Raw genomic sequence first — 15,746 nt, forward strand, 5'->3', positions numbered from 1 at the left:
CGATTTCACCCGGAACACTTCCGATATCCAAATATAGGCTTCCAATATATCAATCTTTATCTCTCGACCATTTCGAGTCTCCTCGTCATGTCCCCGATCCCATCCGGGACTCCGAACTCCTTCGGTACATCAAAAACTCATAAACTCATAATATAACTGTCATCGAAACCTTAAGCGTGCGGACCCTACGGGTTCGAGAACAATGTAGACATGACCGAGACATGTCTCCGGTCAATAACCAATAGCGGAACCTGGATGCTCATATTGGCTCCTACATATTCTACGAAGATCTTTTATCGGTCAGACCGCATAACAACATACGTTGTTCCCTTTGTCATCGGTATGTTACTTGTCCGAGATTCGATCGTCGGTATCTCAATACCTAGTTCAATCTCGTTACCGGCAAGTCTCTTTACTCGTTCCGTAATACATCATCTCACAACTAACTCATCAGTTGCAATGCTTGCAAGGCTTATGTGATGTGCATTACCGAGAGGGCCCAGAGATACCTCTCCGACAATCGGAGTGACAAATCCTAATCTCGAAATACGCCAACCCAACATGTAACTTTGGAGACACCTGTAGAGCACATTTATAATCACCTAGTTACATTGTGACGTTTGGTAGCACACAAAGTGTTCCTCCGGCAAACGGGAGTTGCATAATCTCATAGTCATAGGAACATATATAAGTCATGAAGAAAGCAATAGCAACATACTAAACGATCGGGTGCTAAGCTAATGGAATGGGTCATGTCAATCAGATCATTCACCTAATGATGTGATCCCGTTAATCAAATAACAACTCTTTGTCCATGGTTAGGAAACATAACCATCTTTGATTAACGAGCTAGTCAAGTAGAGGCATACTAGTGACACTCTATTTGTCTATGTATTCACACATGTATTATGTTTCCAGTTAATACAATTCTTGTTGGGGAACGTAGTAATTTCAAAAAAAATCCTACGCACACGCACGATCAAGGTGATGCATAGCAACGAGAGGGGAGAGTGTGATCTACGTACCCTTGTAGACCGACAGCGGAAGCGTTGTGACAACGCGGTTGATGTATTCGTACGTCTTCACGATCCGACCGATCCAAGCACCGTTACTCCGGCACCTCCGAGTTCTTGGCACACGTTCAGCTCGATGACGATCCCCGGGCTCCGATCCAGCAAAGCGTCGGGGAGGAGTTCCGTCAGCACGACGGCGTGGTGACGATTTTGATGTTCTACCGTCGCAGGGCTTCGCCTAAGCACCGCTACAATATGACCGAGGTGGAATATGGTGGAGGGGGGCACCGCACACGGCTAAGGAACGATCACGAAGATCAACTTGTGTGTCTAGAGGTGCCCCCCTGCCCACGTATATAAAGGAGCAAGGGGGAGGGGGCGGCCGGCCTAGAAGGGGGCGCGCCAAGGGGAGCACTAGTAGAAAACAGGGCTATGGTCCAGGCCGGCTTAGGCCCTTAGTCCCGGTTCAGTCTAGAACCGGGACCAATATGGGCATTGGTCCCGGTTCGTGAGCCCAGGGGGCCGGCCGGGCCACGTGGGCCCTTGGTCCCAGTTCGTCTGGACCTTTTGGTCCCGGTTGGTGGGACGAACCGGGACCAATGGGCCTCGCTCCTGGCCCACCACCATTGGTCCCGGTTGGTGGCTTGAACCGGGACCAAAGGCTTCCCTTTAGTCCCGGTTCATGTCATCAACCGGGACCAATGAGGTGCCTATATATACCCCCTCGTGCAAGAGCAGAGCACAATGCTCTGTTTTTTCTGGCCGAGGGGGAGAGGGCTTTGTGGTGCTCTAGCTCACCTCCTATGCACATGAGGTGTTCGATGGAATGCCTGAGCCACACTACTTAAGCTTTCTCCTCTCGAAGCTCGACCTCCAAGCTCCATTTTCCTCGAGATTTGTCTAGATTTAGCGGTCCATCACGCCCCGTCCCCGTCTTCACCGCCGTCGATCACCCGCACCGATCTCATCACCGACACCACCGTGGTGAGCCTCTTGTTCTTATCTTCTTTCTGAAAGGAAAAATATTCTTACTTGTATGTTTAGATAGATACTTGTATCATTTTCTTACATTTATTATTGCATCTTATATAGTGCGATGGTTTTGGTATCCGCCCCCGTCGGCCCTCGTCCTGTCTATGATTCGGATTTGGTATGTATATTATCTTTATAACTATTGGTTCATTTATTGTTTATGAAAATTATGCCGACCAACGTGACATAGATTTTATTTATCTAGGATGTATGTGAATCAGAAATGCCAACCGACCCTATTGTCGAGAGGTTAAATTTAGTTGAAGAAGAAAACAATTTGTTGAAGGAAAAAATAAAAAAAATTGAGGAGGAGAAGATGATATTGGAGTTGCATGTTGCGGATGTCGTCGATGATCACAAGATCAAGATGGATGCAATGCGCTTGAAGATTAGAAAGATTAGAAAATATGCCATTCATACCGAGGCTTGGTATCATTATGCCGTTGGATCAATTGTTACCTTGGTTGCGATTATGATCGCATTTGTTTTCGCATTGAAATGTTTTACATAGTTTCAATGTATGGTTTAATTAATTAGATGCTCTGGAGAGCTATATGTTGTTAGATGAGAACTATGTATGCACTTTGGTTTTAATGTGATGATGAACTTCTATTAATTTGGACACTTAATTATATATAATGCACGCAGATGAACCGGCAATGGATGTACGGTGACAGACACACCCGCGAGTACATTAAGGGCGTGCATGAGTTTCTCGATGCGGCTGAGGCAAACAAGAAGAATGGTTTTATGTGTTGTCCATGCACTGAATGTGGGAATACGAGGTCTTACTATAACCGGAAAATCCTTCACTCCCACCTGCTTTACAAGGGTTTCATGCCACACTATAATGTTTGGACGAGGCACGGAGAAATAGGGGTTATGATGGAAGACGGCGAAGAAGAAGAGTACGATGACAACTATGTGCCCCCTGAATACGGTGATGCTGCAACGGGGGGAGCTGGTGAAGATCAAGAGGAACCAGACGATGTGCCCAATGATGCTGCCACGGGTGAAGCTGCTGAAGATCAAGAGGAACCAGACGATGTGCCCGATGTGCAACGAAATTGATGTGTACCTAAGGCCATTAGTTGAAGAACTTTCAGCTGTGGAATGGAAACAATGTACGTACGTGGGATGAGCACAGACAGGAGGAATTTAACCTTAAGGTGTTGCTGTTCGTGACCATCAACGATTGGCCCGCTCTCAGTAACCTTTCAGGACAGACAAACAAAGGATACCATGCATGCACGCACTATTTAGAGGACACTGAAAGTATATACCTGGACAAATGCATGAAGAATGTGTACCTGGGCCATCGTCGACTTCTTCCGACCAGCCATCAATGTCAAAAGAAAGGCAAGCATTTCAAAGGCGAGTCAGATCACCGGAAGAAGCCCGCCATGCGCACCGGTGATCACGTGCTTGCTATGGTCAATGATTTACACTACGTAATCTTTGGAAAGGGTCCCGGTGGACTAGCTGTTCCGAATGACGCTGAGGGACACGCACCCATGTGGAAGAAGAAATCTATATTTTGGGACCTACCCTACTGGAAAGACCTAGAGGTCCGCTCCTCAATCGACGTGATGCACGTGACGAAGAACCTTTGCGTGAACCTGCTAGGCTTCTTGGGCGTGTATGGGAAGACAAAAGATACACCTGAGGCATGGGAGGACCTGCAACATTTGCACGAAAAAGACGGCATGCCTCCGAAGCAGTATAAAGGTCCTGCCAGCTACGCTCTTACGAAAGAAGAGAAAGAAATCTTCTTTGAATGCCTGCTCAGTATGAAGGTCAGGACTGGCTTCTCGTCGAATATAAAGGGAATAATAAATATGCCAAAGAAAAAGTTTCAGAACCTAAAGTCTCATGACTGCCACGTGATTATGACGCAACTGCTTCCGGTTGCATTGAGGGGGCTTCTACTGAAAAACGTCCGATTAGCCATTGTGAAGCTATGTGCATTCCTCAATGCAGTCTCTCAGAAGGTGATCGATCCAGAAATCGTACCAAGGCTAAGGAGTGATGTGGCGCAATGTCTTGTCAGTTTCGAGCTGGTGTTCCCACCATCCTTCTTCAATATCATGACGCACGTCCTAGTTCATCTAGTCGACGAGATTGTCATCCTGGGGCCCGTATTTCTACACAATATGTTCCCCTTTGAGAGGTTCATGGGAGTCCTAAAGAAATATGTCCGTAACCGCGCTAGGCCAGAAGGAAGCATCTCCATGGGCCATCAAATAGAGGATGTTATCGGGTTTTGTGTTGACTTCATTCCTGGCCTTAACAAGATAGGTCTGCCTAAATCGCGGTATGAGGGGAGACTGACTGGAAAAGGCACTCTTGGAAGAGACTCAATAATATGCAGGGACGGATATTCTTGGTCTCAAGCACACTACACACTTCTACAGAACTCTACCTTGGTGACCCCGTATGTCGATGAACACAAGAACAGTCTGCGCTCCAAACACCCGGAGCAGTGCGACGACTGGATTACATGTGAACACATCAGGACTTTCAGCAGTTGGTTGGAAACACGTCTCAGAGGTGACAACACTGTTTGTGATGAGTTGTACTTGTTGTCCAGGGGACCATCTTTGACTGTATTGACTTACAAAGGATACGAGATAAATGGGAATACATTTTACACGATCGCCCAAGATCAAAAGAGCACCAAGCAAAACAGCGGTGTCCGCTTTGATGCAGCAACCGAGAGCGGAAAGGACACATATTATGGTTACATAGTGGACATATGGGAACTTGACTACCGACCTGATTTTAAGGTCCCTTTGTTTAAGTGCAAATGGGTCAATCTGTTAGGCGGCGGGGTACAGGTAGACCCACAGTACGGAATGACAACAGTGGATCTGAAAAATCTTGGGTACACTGACGAACCGTTTGTCCTAGCCAATGATGTGGCACAGGTTATCTATGTGAAGGACATGTCTACCAAACCGAGAAAAAGAAAAGATAAGGAAGCGAATACATCATACGATGAGCCAAAGCGTCACATAATTCTTTTAGGAAAAAGGGACATCCTGGGAGTGGACGGCAAGACAGACATGTCTGAAGATTATGAAAAGTTTCATGAAATTCCTCCCTTCAATGTCAAGGCTGACCCAAGCATCCTGATAAACAATGAAGATTATCCATGGTTACGGCGCAATAAGCAAATGACACAAGCGAAGAAAAAGTGAAGACTTTCTCCCGCAACTATTATGATGATACCATGCCAAATTTGTAACAGACGAACATGCTACCATTGTCCGTTTTGTACATGCACATGCTATGTGGGTGAAATTATGATACCATCCCAACTTTCAACTTTTTCAGAGTTCATTTGAAATGCTTTCATGTCTTATGGTTCGAAACTTTGATACTTCAAAAGTGATTGTCCATTTTGTACACAAAGTGCATCAAGTTTTTGTCATAACCCTCTCTACTTTTTGGAACATGCTATGTGGGTGAAATGATGATACCATGCCAACTTTCAACCTTTTCAGAGTTCATTTTGAAATGCTTTCCAATTTCAGAGTCATTTAGCTCAAAGAATGAATTAATAGCAAACAGAATGAACTACAAAACTTTTATGAAAATAAAAACAATCAATTAAAATATTATGTTATGATCAACTAAAATAAAACTATAATATTCTTCAATAGCAAAAAGAATATAATTTTTGTGACCTAAAATCAAACTATAAGTATTTAATTGTAAGTATAAATAAAAAATAAATAGAAAAAAAATTCTATTTTTATAGTAAAGTTATGCATAAACTAGTGATTCACACAAATTTTTAAAAATTCAAATTTAAACTATTCAAAATTTAAAACTAATGGCACTAACAGAAAGTTTATAATTTTTGTGACCTAAAAGCAAAAAGAAATCACTAAAAAACTGTAAGTATTTAGTTGTAAGTAGAAATAAAAAATAAATAGAAATAAATTCTATTTTTATAGTAAAGTTATTCATAAACTAGTGATTCACACAAAATTTTAAAAATTCAAATTTAAACTATTCAAAATTTAAAACTAATGGCACTAACAGAAAGTTTATAATTTTTGTGACCTAAAAGCAAAAAGAACTCACTAAAAAACTGTAAGTATTTAGTTGTAAGTAGAAATAAAAAAATAAAAAACCAAAAAATGTAGAAATAAAAAAGAAAAAACCAAAAAAATGCCTCCTACTGGGCCTCCACGGCCTGAATACAACTAGAAACCCTACATGGGCCAGGATTCAGGCCCGCAGAAGGCCCAATAGGCCCACAGGCAGTAGCAAGTTTAGGCCCGAAAGCCTGCATTAGAGAGGAGCTCGAATGGGGAGGCACAGCAGCGCTTATAAACCAGTGCCGGCGCCCTTCAGCTAGCGATGTGGGACTAAACTTTTGGGCGCGGGGCAGCACAAGGCCATTGGTCCCGGTTGGTGGCACCAACCGGGACTAAAGGGGGGCATTGGTCACGGTTCGTGGCACCAACCGTGGCCATTGCCCCCCTTTAGTCCCGGTTGGTGCCACCAACCGGGACCAATGGCCTTCGCTTCCCGCCCTTTCGGCTGCCGAAAATTGGCCTTTGGTCCCGGTTCGTCGCACCAACCGGGACTAAAGGGAGCATTAGTCCCGGTTGGTGCCACCAACCGGGACCAAAGGCCTGGCTATATATACAACACTTGTCAAAATTTTCATTCAGTTCCTCAACTCCCCGCCGCCGACGCCACCCTCTGCCCCGACGCCCTGCTCCTCGTCGTCATCGCCCCGTCGCCGCCCGCGCCCCACGTCGCCCCGACGCCGTCGCCGCCGCCCTCGACGCCATCTGCCCCGACGCCCTGCTCCTCGTCGCCGTTGCCCGCGCCCGTCGTCGTCGCCCCGTCGCCGCCCGCGCCCCGCGTCGCCCCGACGCCGTCGCCGCCGCCCTCGACGCCATCTGCCCCGATGCCGGCGTCGCTCCCCTCTGTGAGCACCTGCCGCCATGCCCCTCTGCCCTGCCGGCGCCACCATGTTTTTTTTTCATATGTTGCAATATGTTTTTTTTATTTTTATTAGTTTATTTTTTTTGTTCATATGTGATGTATATGTGTATGTGGCTATAATGTATATGTGTATGTGATGTATGTGGCTAGAATTTGCTAAATATATATGATTTTTTTAGGTTATTTTCATTTGTAGAAATTTTATATGTATCTAGGAATATTTTTGTTCATAGATGATAGATGATCAAATGATGATTTTTTTGTTCATAGATGATAGATGATCAAATGATGTTTTTTTTGTTCATAGATGATCATATGATTTTTTTTAGGTTATTTTCATTTGTAGAAATTTTTTATGTATCTAGGAATTTTTTGTCAAATGATCAAATGATGTATGGCGGCGAACATTCATGAGAGAGGCGGGGAAGAGGGAGAAGAAGAGGAGAGGAAGAAGAGGAAAAAAAGAAGAGGAAGAAGAAGAAGAATAAAAAGAGGAGAAGAAAGAATAGAGGAGAAGAAGTTCTTCTCCTCTATTCTTTCTTCTCTTCTTTTTTCTTCTTCTTCTTTTTTTATCGGGAATGAGGGCATGTCGAGAGTGTCGTCGAGCGGTCGGGAAACTAGGGCTTACCCGAAGAAGGAGAAGAAGAGAAGAGGAAGAAGAGGAGAAAAAAAGAAAAGGAAAAAAAGAGGAAGAAGAAGAAAAAAAAAGAGGAGAAGAAGAATGAATAGAGGAGAAGACTTTGTCAGTTATTCTTCTCCTCTAGCTATTCCTTTCTTCTTCTCCTCTTTCTTCTTCTTCTTCTTCTTCTTCTTCTTCTTCTTCTTCTTCTTCTTCTTAATTTTTATCGGGGGTTCGAGGGTTCGAGGGGTCGAGGATCGCTGAGGGGTCGAGAGAGGTTTCCTATTGTCAAAGTATTGAAGAAATCCATGCATTCATCATTAGCCGGAAGTAACCAGGGCATGTTGGTACGAAGTTCTGCAAAGTTGTTCTGGAATGGAGTCCCGGATAGAATAATCCGCCTTTTGGTACGAATTCAGCAAAGGCCTTCCAAATAGTGATATTCGGAAGGCTCTTTCTGAACTTTGTACCAAAAAGCGAATTATCCTATCTGGGACTCCGTTCCAGAACAACTTTGAAGAGCTTCGTACCATCATGCACATGTTACTTTTGCCTAATGATGAAGACATGGTTTTGTTGAATCCTTTGACACTAGGCAACCTCCCGACCCCTCAATGATCCTCTCGAACATGAGAGGAAGAAGAGGGTCGTCTAGGGGTCGAGGGTTCCAGGGTCGTCGAGGGTTCAAGGGGTCGAGGATCGCCGAGGGTCGAGAGAGGTTTCCTAGTGTCAAAGTATTGAAGAAATCCATGCCTTCATCATTAGCCGGAAGTAACCAGGGCATGTTGGTACGAAGTTCTGCAAAGTTGTTCTGGAATGGAGTCCCGGATAGAATAATCCGCCTTTTGGTACGAATTCAGCAAAGGCCTTCCAAATAGAGATATTCGGAAGGCTCTTTCTGAACTTTGTACCAAAAAGCGAATTATCCTATCTGGGACTCCGTTCCAGAACAACTTTGAAGAGCTTCGTACCATCATGCACATGTTACTTTCGCCTAATGATGAAGACATGGTTTTGTTGAATCCTTTGACACTACGCAACCTCCCGACCCCTCGGCGATCCTCTCGAACATGAGAGGAAGAAGAGGGTCGTCTAGGGGTCGAAGGTTCCAGGGTCGTCGAGGGTTCGAGGGGTCGAGTATCGCCGAGGCGTCGAGAGAGGTTTCCTAGTGTCAAAGTATTGAAGAAATCCATGCCTTCATCATTAGCCGGAAGTAACCAGGGCATGTTGGTACGAAGTTCTGCAAAGTTGTTCTGGAATGGAGTCCCGGATAGAATAATCCGCCTTTTGGTACGAATTCAGCAAAGGCCTTCCAAATAGCGATATTCGGAAGGCTCTTTCTGAACTTTGTACCAAAAAGCGAATTATCCTATCTGGGACTCCGTTCCAGAACAACTTTGAAGAGCTTCGTACCATCATGAACATGTTACTTTCGCCTAATGATGAAGACATGGTTTTGTTGAATCCTTTGACACTAGGCAACCTCCCGACCCCTCGGTGATCCTCTCGAACATGAGAGGAAGAAGAGGATAAAAAAGAAGAGGAAGAAGAAAAAAAAGAGGAGAAGAAAGAATAGAGTTCTTCTCCTCTATTCTTTCTTCTCCTCTTTTTTTTCTTCTTCTTCCTCTTTTTTTATCGGGAACAAGGGTCGTCGAGGGACATAGATGTAGTGTCGTCGTTGTCGATATATACCCCCTCCCGATAGCTTACTATGATTAGGTAGCTAGTTCTATGTTTGGCACTAATATATCCATCTGTCATGTTTGAATAATAATTGCCATGTTGTAAATATTTGTAGAAACTATGGACACCGCCCTAGACGAAGCAACAAAAGAAGCGTTGTTGAGGGACATAATCGCAGAAGGAAGTGATGCCATCTCGTTGTTTCTCAACGAAACCGATGGTCTGGAAGGAGAGGGTGAACAAGCTGGCTACGGTGACCTAATGCCGGTGCAAGAAGAAGAACATGAGGACGGCTCCGGTGACCCAATGCCGGTGCAAGAAGGAGACCGTGATGACGGCTCCGGTGACCGAACCGAGTCCGGCCAGGTATATATATTAGTTAAGCCTATGCTGACTAGCTGATTGATGCATTCATTGTTTTGGTATGTACACATATTAATTAAGTCTTTGTTCTTTTTTCTAGCCCTCCGGATCGAGCACAACTTCGGTAAAGAGACGAGGCCCGAAGAAAAAGTTGAGCTCGGATGAAAAGTTTGAGATCATAGCAATCGCGCCCGACGGCCAACCTATTGAACACCTCTGGACAAAGAGCGCATTTGTTGCTCAGTGCGGGGTTCTGGTTAGGGACAAGATCCCGATAAGCATCCATCAATGGTTTAAGCCGGCTACAGAAGACCCTGAGGTGTCTTATGTCAATGATATGCAGAAAAATGATCTTTGGACTGAGGTGAAGTCAAATTTCACCCTACCACCTGAGGATAATCCAGAGAACCCAGTTAAAGAGAAATTAATCAAGTCTTTTGCTCTGAAGAGGATGGCAGAACTATTCAGGAGGTGGAAGAAAGAGCTGAATAAGTTTGTCGAAAATAATGAGACACCAGAATTCAAGGGCAGATATGAGAAGATCAGAGATCACTGGCCCGCATTTGTGGCCCACAAGACATCAGAAAAGAGTAAGAAGATGTCGGCGACAAACAAGCAAAATGCTGCGAAGAAGAAGCTTCACCATCGCACGGGGTCAGGTGGCTACCTCGTAGCCCGGCCTAAGTGGTCCAAGACTGAGAATGATCTGGTTCATAAAGGGATCGAACCAGAGACAATTAACTGGCCAGACCATTGCCGGACGTGGTTCTTCAGGGCTGGCGGAACCCTGGACCCTGTAACAGGGAAGTGCATTTGGACGAACGATCAAATGGACATACCAGTCAGTAAGCTTACGCAGTATATCGAAGCAGCGCAGGAAGGGACGTTCTTTCCAGACAGAGAGAACGACGAGCTCACAATGGCCCTCGGGAATCCTGAGCACCCTGGACGGACACGAGGCACGCCAGGCTCCATTCCGTGGAAGGTTGGGTTTCCGGACGCAGGCGGTTATAAATCCCATGAGAGGAGGAAAAAAGTGCAGCAGACCCAAATACAGGCGCTGCAAGCAAGGGTAGACGCGATAGAGGAACGAGAAGCAAATCGCAGCAAACGTACTGCCGAAGCCTCCCCCGAAGCTACCCCGCCATCTCAGCGCAGAAGCAGCGTGGCTTCCACCGAGCTGCTTCAGCTGGAGCATGCCTTGACGGCTCCTGCCAGCTATCCCGTGGATGCTATAACGGAGTCTCAAAATTGCCACCTTATGACGCAATGGATGAATTTGAAGGTCAAGGCGGCTGTTGGCTCTGTTTATCCTACTGAACCCGGCGCAACTTTTCACTGCCGGCCGATTCCAGAAGGATATGCTAGGGTGATGGTGGATGAGATAACAGAGGGATTTGAGGACCTCCAGCTTGACCACCCTACCGGTGAAGGGGAGACTCGGCTGGGGTCTGCTCTGAAGACTCCATGCCTATGGCGGAAGGAGCTCATCAACCTTCCGAACTGGACGCCACCGCCTCCTCCTCCTCCTCCGGCGAGTGTGGGCACTCCGCCTCCACCGCCTCCTCCTCCGGCGAGTGACGATCAGGGCCCTCGGCCGGCTCCTTCTCCGGCGCATGGCGGCACTCTGCCTCCTTCTCCGCCTGTGCCGACGCGCCCGAGCAGCCAGCCTCCTCCTTCTCCGCCTCGTCAGCAAGGGCGGAAGAGACCTGCTGCCGCTCCAACTGCTCCGGCGCGTCGTAGTCCTTCTCCTCCGCCTCTTAAGCAAGTAAAGAAGACAATCGCTCCGTCTGCTCGGTCGGCATCTAGCAGTACAACCAGAGGCGGGAGGACATACAGATTCGGTCCTTCTCTGAAGACTCCAGATAAGTTACCATATGAGAGGACCCTGGAGGAGAACGCCGAGATCGCGCGAGAAGAAGTGAGGAACTTCTTTGAAGGGGTGAAAGCAAAGAAACATCCACCTCCAGAGGAGAAGGTAGATCGGGTGAAAGTGAAGCGCACTCTGGCTGCCCTGACAAAACCACCGAAGTCTGATCCGCCGAAAGGAAACTATGACCGCATTATTGGAAAGGAATTTGCCGAAGCGGAGCGGTCGGGAAGTACTGTCAGTGATCAAAGGCTGAAAGAACAACGAGCTGGGAAACAAATTGCCCAGCTCGGCGAACAAGCGAAGCAATCGTGCCCCCCGCTCAAGGTGCCTAGCCACAACGTCGCTAATGATCCGAGGATGGTGCCCGGTTATAGCAATCTTGCAGATTACCTGCCCGACGAAGTACATTATGAACCCATGGACGTACAGATACAAAGATACGAGTACGGGAAGCCTCTCGTCAAAGATGAAAGATCTCTATCAACGATGATGCGAAGATTGCATGATTGGTACTTGAAAATCTGCAGAGACTCTGGGGGGAGGAGTACTTTGTATGTGAAAGTTAAAAAGGAGCATGACCTCGTTGGAATTGATCTGTTGCCTGTTCCATTTGAGGAGTTCTATCAGTTTCTCAATCAATTGGCCCTCGATAAAACAACGGTCACCTGCTACTGTCTGTAAGTAGTACTACTTCTGTCATTAAGTTTCTCTATATAGCTTAGCTCTTTCATTGCATGTATTTATAATCATCCTCACTATATTATGCAGATTGAAGATCGCCGAATTGAAGAAAAGACAAGTCGGTGATATTGGGTTCATTAACACATATCTCATAGATGCAACTCAGGTTAAACTTCATGCCACAGCTACCGAGGCCAACTTGCTACGATCGTTCGTAATAAATCAAAACAAAGATATAATACTCTTTCCTTACAACTTCAGGTGAGTGTTACTGTCTTGTGTGTATTCGGTTTCCCTTATATATTAGTCAAGGTTATAGTAATGTAATTCATGAGTTATGCATGTGTGTGCAGTTTCCACTATATTCTCCTAGAGATTAAGCTTGAGCAGGGAGTAGTAACCGTCTTGGACTCTAAACGAAAAGATCCCCAGGAGTATGCGGACATGACTGAAATCCTCAAGAAGTAAGTTAAATCGATCATTATCCACCATATCAGCAACTTTGTTCATTTCCTGATATCAAGTAATTGTTTTGTTTGTCCGGCAGGGTTTGGAGAAAATTCACCAAAACAGTTCCGGGACTGCCAAAGGAGCTGGAATTTAGACACCCGAAAGTAAGTACTATAGTAGCATGTTCCGCGCATCCCCTAGTGATTCAAGCGCTAGTTTCATCAATACCATTTAGCATTCTTGCTTATCAGTTTGATTGACCTCTATTTCTTGTAAAGTGGTTGTGGCAGGAACAAGGGAATGATTTCTGTGGATACTACATCTGCGAGTCCATCCGCCACACGACCTGTGAGCGGGACGGGTACTCTAACGAACAATATGAAGTACGTAAATAACAACATTCACAATTTTATTTTATTACCATCATTTGTGTTGAGTTTCATTCATTTATATATATATATATGTATTGACCCCCTTCTTCAAATTAGATGTTTCGGAAGCGGGATGAACTCCTAGCACCAGCTCGCATGCGAGCAATTCAAGAGGAATTGGCGGCATTCTTTCTTGACCACGTGATCCCTGAAGACGGAGAATTCTATGTGGACCCTGAGTCCGTATGATTATATTTGTAAGAGATAATTATTGTATATATGTAGCCGGTAGTGTCAGATAGATATATGAGAACTTGTTGTTCGACCAATCTCTCAGAGAAGGAGAGGTGGTCGATATCACTTCTCTCTGTATGCATATATGTTCATGACGATCTTCTGTTTCCTTCGTTTGCTTACTAGCTAGCTAGCGTGTCTAGTCCTCTCTATACGTATGTATAGTACGTAGCGTCGACCAAGCACGGACATAACAGAGGACACTTCTCTCTATTAATTATAGCTAGCTAACACAATATATGAAACACCTAAATTAACCCCCCAAAACCCCCAACCCCCCCCCTTTCAAAAAAAACAAAAACCCCAGCCACAGAAGTGCTGACGCGTGGATGCCTATTGGTCCCGGTTGGTGCCACCAACCGGGACCAAAGGGTCTCCTGACTGGGCTCTGCGCACTGCCCACGTGGAGGGCCTTTAGTCCCGATTCTGGATTGAACCGGGACTAAAGGGGGGAGGTATTAGTACTGACACTTTAGTCCCGGTTCCGGAACCGGGACTAAAGGCCCTTACGAACCGGGACTATAGGCCCTTTTTCTACCAGCCTACTCCCACTGGGAGTAGGACTCCTTCCTTCCTTGTTGGAGTAGGAGAAGGGGAAAGAGGGGGAGAGGAAAAAGGAAAAGGGGGTTGCACCCCTTGTCCAATTCGGACCAGAGGGGGGGCGCAGGCCTCCTTCCTTTTGGCCTCTCTCCTCTATTCCCGTATGGCCCAATAAGGCCCATATACTCCCCGGCGAATTCCCGTAACTCTCCAGTACTCCGAAAAATACCCGAATCACTCGGAACCTTTCCGATGTCCGAATATAGTCGTCCAATATATCGATCTTTACGTCTCGACCATTTCGAGACTCCTCGTCATGTCCCCGATCTCATCCGGGACTCCGAACTCCTTCGGTACATCAAAACTCATAAACTCATAATATAATTGTCATCGAAACCTTAAGCGTGTGGACCCTACGGTTCGAGAACAATGTAGACATGACCGAGACATATCTCCGGTCAATAACCAATAGCGGAACCTGGATGCTCATATTGGCTCCTACATATTCTACGAAGATCTTTATCGGTCAGACCGCATAACAACATACGTTGTTCCCTTTGTCATCGGTATGTTACTTGCCCGAGATTCGATCGTCGGTATCTCAATACCTAGTTCAATCTCGTTACCGGCAAGTCTCTTTACTCGTTCCATAATACATCATCTCACTACTAACTCATTAGTTGCAATGCTTTATGTGATGTTTGGTAGCACACAAAGTGTTTCTCCGGCAAACGGGAGTTGCATAATCTCATAGTCATAGGAACATGTATAAGTCATGAAGAAAGCAATAGCAACATACTAAACGATTGGGTGCTAAGCTAATGGAATGGGTCATGTCAATCAGATCATTCACCTAATGAAGTGATCCTATTAATCAAATAACAACTCTTTGTCCATGGTTAGGAAACATAACCATTTTTGATTAACGAGCTAGTCAAGTAGAGGCATACTAGTGACACTCAGTTTGTCTATGTATTCACACATGTATTATGTTTCCAGTTAATACAATTCTAGCATGAATAATAAACATTTATCATGATATAAGGAAATAAATAATAACTTTATTATTGCCTCTAGGGCATATTTCCTTCAGTCTCCCACTTGAACTAGAGTCAATAATCTAGTTCACATCACCATGTGATTTAACACTAATAGTTCACATCTTTATGTGATTAGTTCACATCTTCATGTGACCAACACCCAAAGGGTTTACTAGATTCAGTAATCTAGTTCACATCGCTATGCGATTAACACCCAAAGAGTATTAAGGTGTGATCATGTTTTGCTTGTGAGAGAAGTTTAGTCAACGGGTCTGTCACATTCAGATCCGTATGTATTTTGCAAATTTCTATGTCAACAATTCTCTGCACAGAGCTACTCTAGCTAATTGCTCCCACTTTCAATATGTATCCAGATTGAGACTTAGAATCATCTGGATTAGTGTCAAAACTTGCATCGACGTAACCCTTTACGACGAACCTTTTTGTCACCTCCATAATCGAGAAACATATCCTTATTCCACTAAGGATAATTTTGACCACTGTCCAGTGATCTACTCCTAGATCACTATTGTACTACCTTGCCAAAATCAGTGTAGGGTATACAATAGATCTGGTACATAGCATGGCATACTTTATAGAACCTATGGCTGAGGCATAGGGAATGACTTTCATTCTCTTTTTATCTTCTCTCGTGGTCGGGTTTTGAGTCTTACTCAATTTCACACCTTGTAACACAGACAAGAACTCTTTCTCTGACTGTTCTATTTTGAACTACTTCAAAATCTTGTCAAGGTATGTACTCATTGAAAAAAAACTTATCAAGCGTCTTGATCTATCTCTATAGATCTTGATGTTCAA

This window comes from Triticum urartu, chromosome 3A (genome assembly GCF_056163025.1).
Source record: "Triticum urartu cultivar PI428250 chromosome 3A, HENAU_Tu73, whole genome shotgun sequence".
NCBI classification, from domain to species: domain Eukaryota; kingdom Viridiplantae; phylum Streptophyta; class Magnoliopsida; order Poales; family Poaceae; genus Triticum; species Triticum urartu.